The sequence below is a fragment of the Macrobrachium rosenbergii genome, chromosome 41, assembly GCF_040412425.1.
Source record: "Macrobrachium rosenbergii isolate ZJJX-2024 chromosome 41, ASM4041242v1, whole genome shotgun sequence".
Classification (NCBI taxonomy): Eukaryota; Metazoa; Arthropoda; class Malacostraca; order Decapoda; family Palaemonidae; genus Macrobrachium; species Macrobrachium rosenbergii.
The window spans coordinates 36,045,911-36,052,568 of NC_089781.1; positions in this window are offsets into that span (position 1 = coordinate 36,045,911).

A 6,658-nucleotide genomic window follows, 5' to 3' on the forward strand; every position below is an offset into this window, starting at 1 on the left:
GATCACTGAATGACATGAAGAAGGAGACCCTGAATTCATGCTGGAACAAGTTGTGGCTGGAGGTGTTCATGATTACAGGGCTTCTCTCCTCAAGAAATTCAGCATTCGGCCATTAATAAGGCTGTCCAGTTGGCGAGGATTCTAGGTGGGGAAGGCTTGAGGACATCACCAAGGATGAAATTGGCACCCTTATTGATGCTCACTCTGACCCTCTGACGGACCAGGATTTGGAAGAGCTGACGAAGTCTGCCAGTGAGGAAGAAGATACTCCAGGTTCAGGGGAGGAGCAGGAGGAAGAGGAGAGCGGCCTGACATTTGGAACGTCTGTCCCACATGAAGAGAATGATTCAGGATCTGCAGGAGTGTTTCAACATGGGATCCTTTTATGGGAACGCTCCTTAAAAGTTTTCAAACATGCTTGATTCAGCATGGGAGCCCTATAATCAAACCCTCACCACCATGAAAAAGCAGCGACAGCAGCTTCTATCACCATGTTCATCAAACGGAGTTGAAGAAGGCCCCTCCAAAGCCTCCCAAATCACCCAAGAAGTGCCTCCCCAGTCGCCAAGTAGTGCCTCTCGAATCGCCTGAAGAAATGCCTCCCCAACCGCCTGAAGTCGTGCCTCCCAAATCAACTGAAGAAGTGCCTCCTGAAGGTGAAGAGGCACCCTCAGATGAGTTGTAACAACATTGCTTTGCTGTGCAGTCATATCTTCATCATTATTCATCGCACTGCACAGCTAATTCATCATCATCGTCTTTAATCAACATTCATCGCTGGTGAGTACCCATGTGATTTCATCATGTAGTAATCTTAATATGTAAGTACAGAAGTATGAAATTTTTTTAAAATGTGCATAAATTTTTATAGAATTTTTTGTCTCTTTTTGTGAATTACGTATACGTAAATACCAATGTTTCCCCCGAAAAGAAAATGGGATGGCTTATAATTGTATGAAAGAAAATGTGACTGAATATGTAGGGGGGACTGGATTATTTTAACCTACAGCTGTAAGCCATACAGTATGTACGTATAAATTTAACGATAAAATGTTTAAGATGACTTGGAAATTTTATTAATTAGTATCACTTCAAAGATTAATACAGTAATAAGGTACAGTTTAATGTATATTTGATGTAGGCTGGTATTTTTAGGCATACTGTACAGTACTTTGGTGTTGACCTTTCATGATAACAGGTACAAATATACGAGTATTAAATTTTTTTAAATGTGCATACGTTTTTAAATTTTTGTCTCTTTTTGTGAATTTCATACTGTATACATAAATACCAATGGTTCCCCCTGAAAAGAAAACGGAACGGCTTATAACTGTATGAAAGAAAATGTGTGGCTGAATACGTAGGGGACTGGATTAGTTTCACCTACAGCTGTAAGCCATACAGTACTGCCCGTATAAATGTAATGATAAAATGTTTAAGATGGCTTGGAAATTATATTAATAGTATAATTTCAAAGATTAATACATAATAAGGTAATAGTTTAATGTATATTTGATGTAGGCTGGTATTTTTAGGCATACTTTGGTGTTTGACCCTTCATGGTAGACAGGTATAAGCATTTTTAGAGGGGCGTTGTAAGCAATCGCGGATTTGACCTATTCGTGGGGGTGTGGGACGCATCCCCCGCGAAAACGGGGGGTCCACTGTAGATCGAAAGAGCCAAGCACAGAACCAGTCTTAGACGCAGACTTCCAAGACTGGCAATGAGGGCGTGGCCTCGAGAGGCCGCGCTCTCGCGGCCCCCGAAACGCAAGATCCCACAGGAGAATGTGAATCGGTTCCTGCCCAAGGAAGGAAAGAGCCAACGAGAGAAACTTGTCTCCCGGAAGAGAACCAGTCCCTTAGAAGTCCCGCAGGACTCCCAAAGTGAATCTCTTCCCTGCTTCTTCTGATGTTTGAACCGACAGGATCGAGACACTAGGCTGGGAACCCGACCGAGCACTGGCAAACACTCGGGGAGCGCTTGCGGTGTTGGCAGGAAGAGGAGCCGAGACACCTGGAGGTGTCTCGCCTCTTTCTCTCGCACTGCTCCCGAACTGAGCCCAGGAAAATCTCTCCAGACCAGATCGGGATACTCGATATTCCAAAGAATCTCGAGCACTCGGAGCGGCTCGCGAACGAGCGCCCAAAGCAGCCTCCATCTTAAGAGGTGGAACCTCTAAGACTCGGGAACTGGATTGCAAACTGAGGTCTGCGCGCCCGCAGCTTCCGAAACACAAAACCCAGGGCTATGCGAATCGGTTTCCTAACCCGAAGGTCAAGAAGAGCCAATGAGAGACAAACTGCCTCCTCGGAAGGAGGCAGTCCCTAGACGTCCAAGGGCATCAAGGGGAAGAAGCAGCATTCCTCTCCTTCGGCCGACGGAGGTCTGTCCGATTCTTGGGACCCCCTTGGACCTCGGGAGAGGAAGGGAAGACGCTGCAGAAGACGATATCGAAGATAAGATGAAGAAGACGGCGGCTACTTCCACGGGGCAGCTTTCTTCACCTCCACTCCGACATCATCTACAGGATGGTGGACACGAAACATCGTAACCTCCAGGGTAGTCCGGCAGGAACACAACGGACGCAGCCAGGACACCACCACCAGGAGAAGCAGCAGGCATGATCAGGACAGCCGGTGCAGGAGCTACGGCAGCGGTTTGGAAGCCAGGAGCTACTGCAATGGCCAGGAACATCACCTCAACAGGACGACTTCCTACATCTTCACGCCGACATCTTCTACAGGATAGCGGACATCGTAACCTCTGGGGCAGCTGGCAGGAACGCACGGAAGCGGGACCGGGAACAACCGCCAGAAGCGGCAGGAATGATCAGGACAGCCGATGCAGGAGCTACTATTGCAACGGCCAGGAACGTCACTTCCACAAGGCGACTTCCTTCCCTTTCACGCCAACATCTTCTACAGGATGGCAGACATCGTAACCTCCAAGGCAGCTGGCAGGAACACAACGGAAGCGGCCCCGGGCACGATCACAAGGAGAAGAAGCGGGAACGATCAGGACATCCGATGCAGGAGCTACATTAGCGGTTCGGAAGGCAGGAGCTACTGTAATGGACAGAATGTCATTTGAAAGTCACCAGCAGCGACAGGAGCGATCAGGGCGGCTGCGGCAGGAGACCAGGAAGAGCAGCCCAGAGACTGTCGTCGAGTTGACAAGAGCATAACACAGGGAACAGCAGGAGCAGATGGACCACAGATACGCAGGAGGCATTGCAACAGCATACATGAAGACCAGCAATGACAGCGATCGATTTACATCGGCGGGAGCAGAGTCAGCGCAATCCCGACGTGGAAATATGTCATCTAATCAGGTATTGTGGTCGATCCCAAAGCAAAACTGAATGAATGTCGGGACTGCTTCATGCGACTCGGCCCGCAATTCTCTAAGCGCAGGCGGCGAGCAACACTCAGCATAAGCAGGAAGAAATTAGTGATGCCCCTTATACAAGGAGGGCGGAAGCCCAAGAAGGGAACTAACTCTTACATCCCGGTGGATGTAGGGGAGTGAAGATATTGCGTCCCAAACTATATCTCCGAAAGTACAGGGGCGCCTTCAGTATTTACGTAAAGGGCTGCTGGAAGAGAAGCATTACCACTTGGTTACGCTACTCCAGTTATGCCCTTGGCCGTCAAACCCAAGCCACAGGCAGGGCACGACGGCTTATACAAGGTTATCACAAATCGTGGGTTTGTATTAATAAATATCAAACACACGTATATAAACAAAAAAGATCCCACCGGGATAATAAGAGCTTAACGTCAGTCAGGCGGAGAGAGAGAACGAAAACACGTCAGCAACTTATGACGGCCGAAAGCAAACTGGAATGTTTACATCCGGGCAGGTGGGTACCCCGCCAGCCCGGTGGGTACCTCGCCTACCTGGCAGTAGTTACTGCCTAACCACCTTGCTCAAGAGTTTAACAGCCGTTTCCAGCCTACGCCTGAAAGTAATTCCTAATGTAAAGGACTGAGGGTTTGTACATTGTGTCGGAACTAATCAACATTTACATGGCGGTTGTTCAAGTATATAATCATCTGCTAAATGCAATTTAGAAAATGCCATTACCTCCCCATCAGGAACACTAGGTCGGAACAATGGTGCGCAAATGTCAGGTACTTCAGCTGCCATTAAAGAATGACTCTCACCCTTATAACCAACTAAACTCATCTCATACACATTAAATTGGTTACTCTTGGAAGCTTTACCTCCTCCAAATGAAGAAAATGATATGTACTCAGAAGTTATCCACTTAGGCCTTACCCTTTTTACAAATTTACTGGAAACATAAGACCTACAGTATATATCAGATCCTGTGTCAAATAGTGTAGCTTCACATATACCCTTTTTCCCTAACACCTTAACCTTTTTGGTCTGCAACACACTGCGTGATTGAGTTAACACTGTTATTTAGGTTAGGTTCACTATGAGCTACCCCAACATGAGTTACATTTTCATTAATATTATCCTGAGACATAGCAGCACCACTTACATTTTGATCATTCTTATTATAAACTTTAGTCTTATTGGCAGTGCAGCATAAAACATTATGTTTTCCCTTACACTTTACACATTTTGATTGGCAACCTCTGGAAATGTGGCCTTTTTCCAAACATCTGAAACAGTTCTGCACTCCGAATGGCCTCTTCACGTTCAGCAATAGAAAGTTTCAAGATACCAAAACAATTTTCACTCTTGTGATTTTTACCACAAAATATACACTTATAAAAGGACACCTCCGAAGAGGTCTGAAGAGCAGAGGCAGAACCCTGGAATTTACTTCTTTTCTCAGATTCAACACTATGGCTATCAGTCTTTACTGCATTGATATCCTTAATTGTATCTGACCTTTCTCGGCGCTCTATTTCTCTCTGCAAAAAATTCAATAACCAATCTAGGTCCCTTTCATGTCCAGATCCTTCTCTGGACCACTCCAAACGAATGTCAGGAGGCAATCGAGACAGGATAACAGGCGTCATAAATACCCCTGGATACTGGTTACCATCCACTCCTAATGCCTCTAAACTACGTATGTGTTAAAAGTTCATCCTGTAATTTCCACAGAGGAAACATTTCTAGAACTAGGATTCTTGGCAGGCATAGTGATACCAAGAAGGGCCTGAATATGTGCAAAAATAACGCGTTCAGGCCTACCAAACCGTTCCTTTAACATTTTACAGGCTATGGGGTAATTAGTACTAGTCTGGGATAACCCCTGCATTACAGATTTTGCCTCCCCTTCTAACAGTGACTGTAAATAACAGAATTTACCAATAATGGGGACATCAGAATCATCTACTAATGCCACAAATCTGTCCCAAAATGACTGCCATTCAGTCAAAACTCCACTAAACTTAGGTAATTCTAATTTAGGCAGTCGCACATTACATTGGCCTAAAGAATCCGCAGACCCACTCTACTCTCACTTGGTGGCTTCTCAAGTTCCTCCAGGGATAATAACCTTTGGGCAGCCTGTATTCTAGGAACCCTTACCTGACGCCGAAACTTATCAGCATACTCAATGTCTTCTTCTAAGTCCTGTGGGTCACCAATTTCTAGCTCCAGGGCAGACTGCACTTCATCCAAGTGAGCTAGACGTCGATCAAAGTCATCCACAGCATCTCGCAGTTCTACCTTGCTCACTTCTCGATCGCCAAGCAAATCCATCAGTGCATTCGACGAACGGGCCATCCACCCACGGCCGGCTGACCGGCTCTTCCTCAGCTTTCCTTCCTTCACCTTACCTTAGGATTCTGCATACAACCAAAGAAATCCCGAGTTCTGGGCACCAAAATGTACGCTCCTCTCAATGGCCACTGCTTCGCGCGTCACGGCAAGATTTCGTAAAACAAGGAAGGTGTACTTGAGGCAGGTTACTAAAAGGTGCCACTCCCGTCAACAACATTTACTGACGTTAAGTCGTACACAAAATACAGACTAATCTTGGTAAATAAGTACCTCTTAAGACAAACAATGTCGAACAATTTTAATACTAAATAATACTGCACAAATTACAAGTTAACATTGAATAATAAAAAATGTAGATTCAACATATTATGCTAATCGGTAAACGAGGTAGCGAACGCAACATTCTTCTTCTTTAAAGTTATTTTTATGCAACTCGGAAAAAGAAGTTAACCTTTACTGACATTGTTTGACTTACACTGATTACCGTCATACAGCCATATATCAAATCCTATCAGACACTGAGACTGTTATGTATTAAGTCTTGCAAATTATATATGTCGCATGTCGAAGCTCTGTGGAAGCTAGGGCGCTATCTAATGACTGGTGCATTGTGGGTTGTTGTGGTTTAAGGTTGGGAAAGTTCCGTCGAGTTGTAGCAAGATTTAACAGCACTATAACCATTAAAGCCAACGTTTAGTGTATTCTTAACCCTCTATCTCAGCCCTCTCATAATAGAGACTTTCAGATAACACAAGTATTCACTACCAAAAGAATTGGCCCGGTAGCGAACAATATACGTTATCACGTTATTCAGAAAAGGTAGCTGAACATAGAGTCTCATCATATAGAAATGTCTCAAATCCTTACAAACACTGAGACTTGCAGAAAAGTAATTCAATACTGTATATATTGGTTCGGCAATGAACGCAATGTTTACATTTATTACAT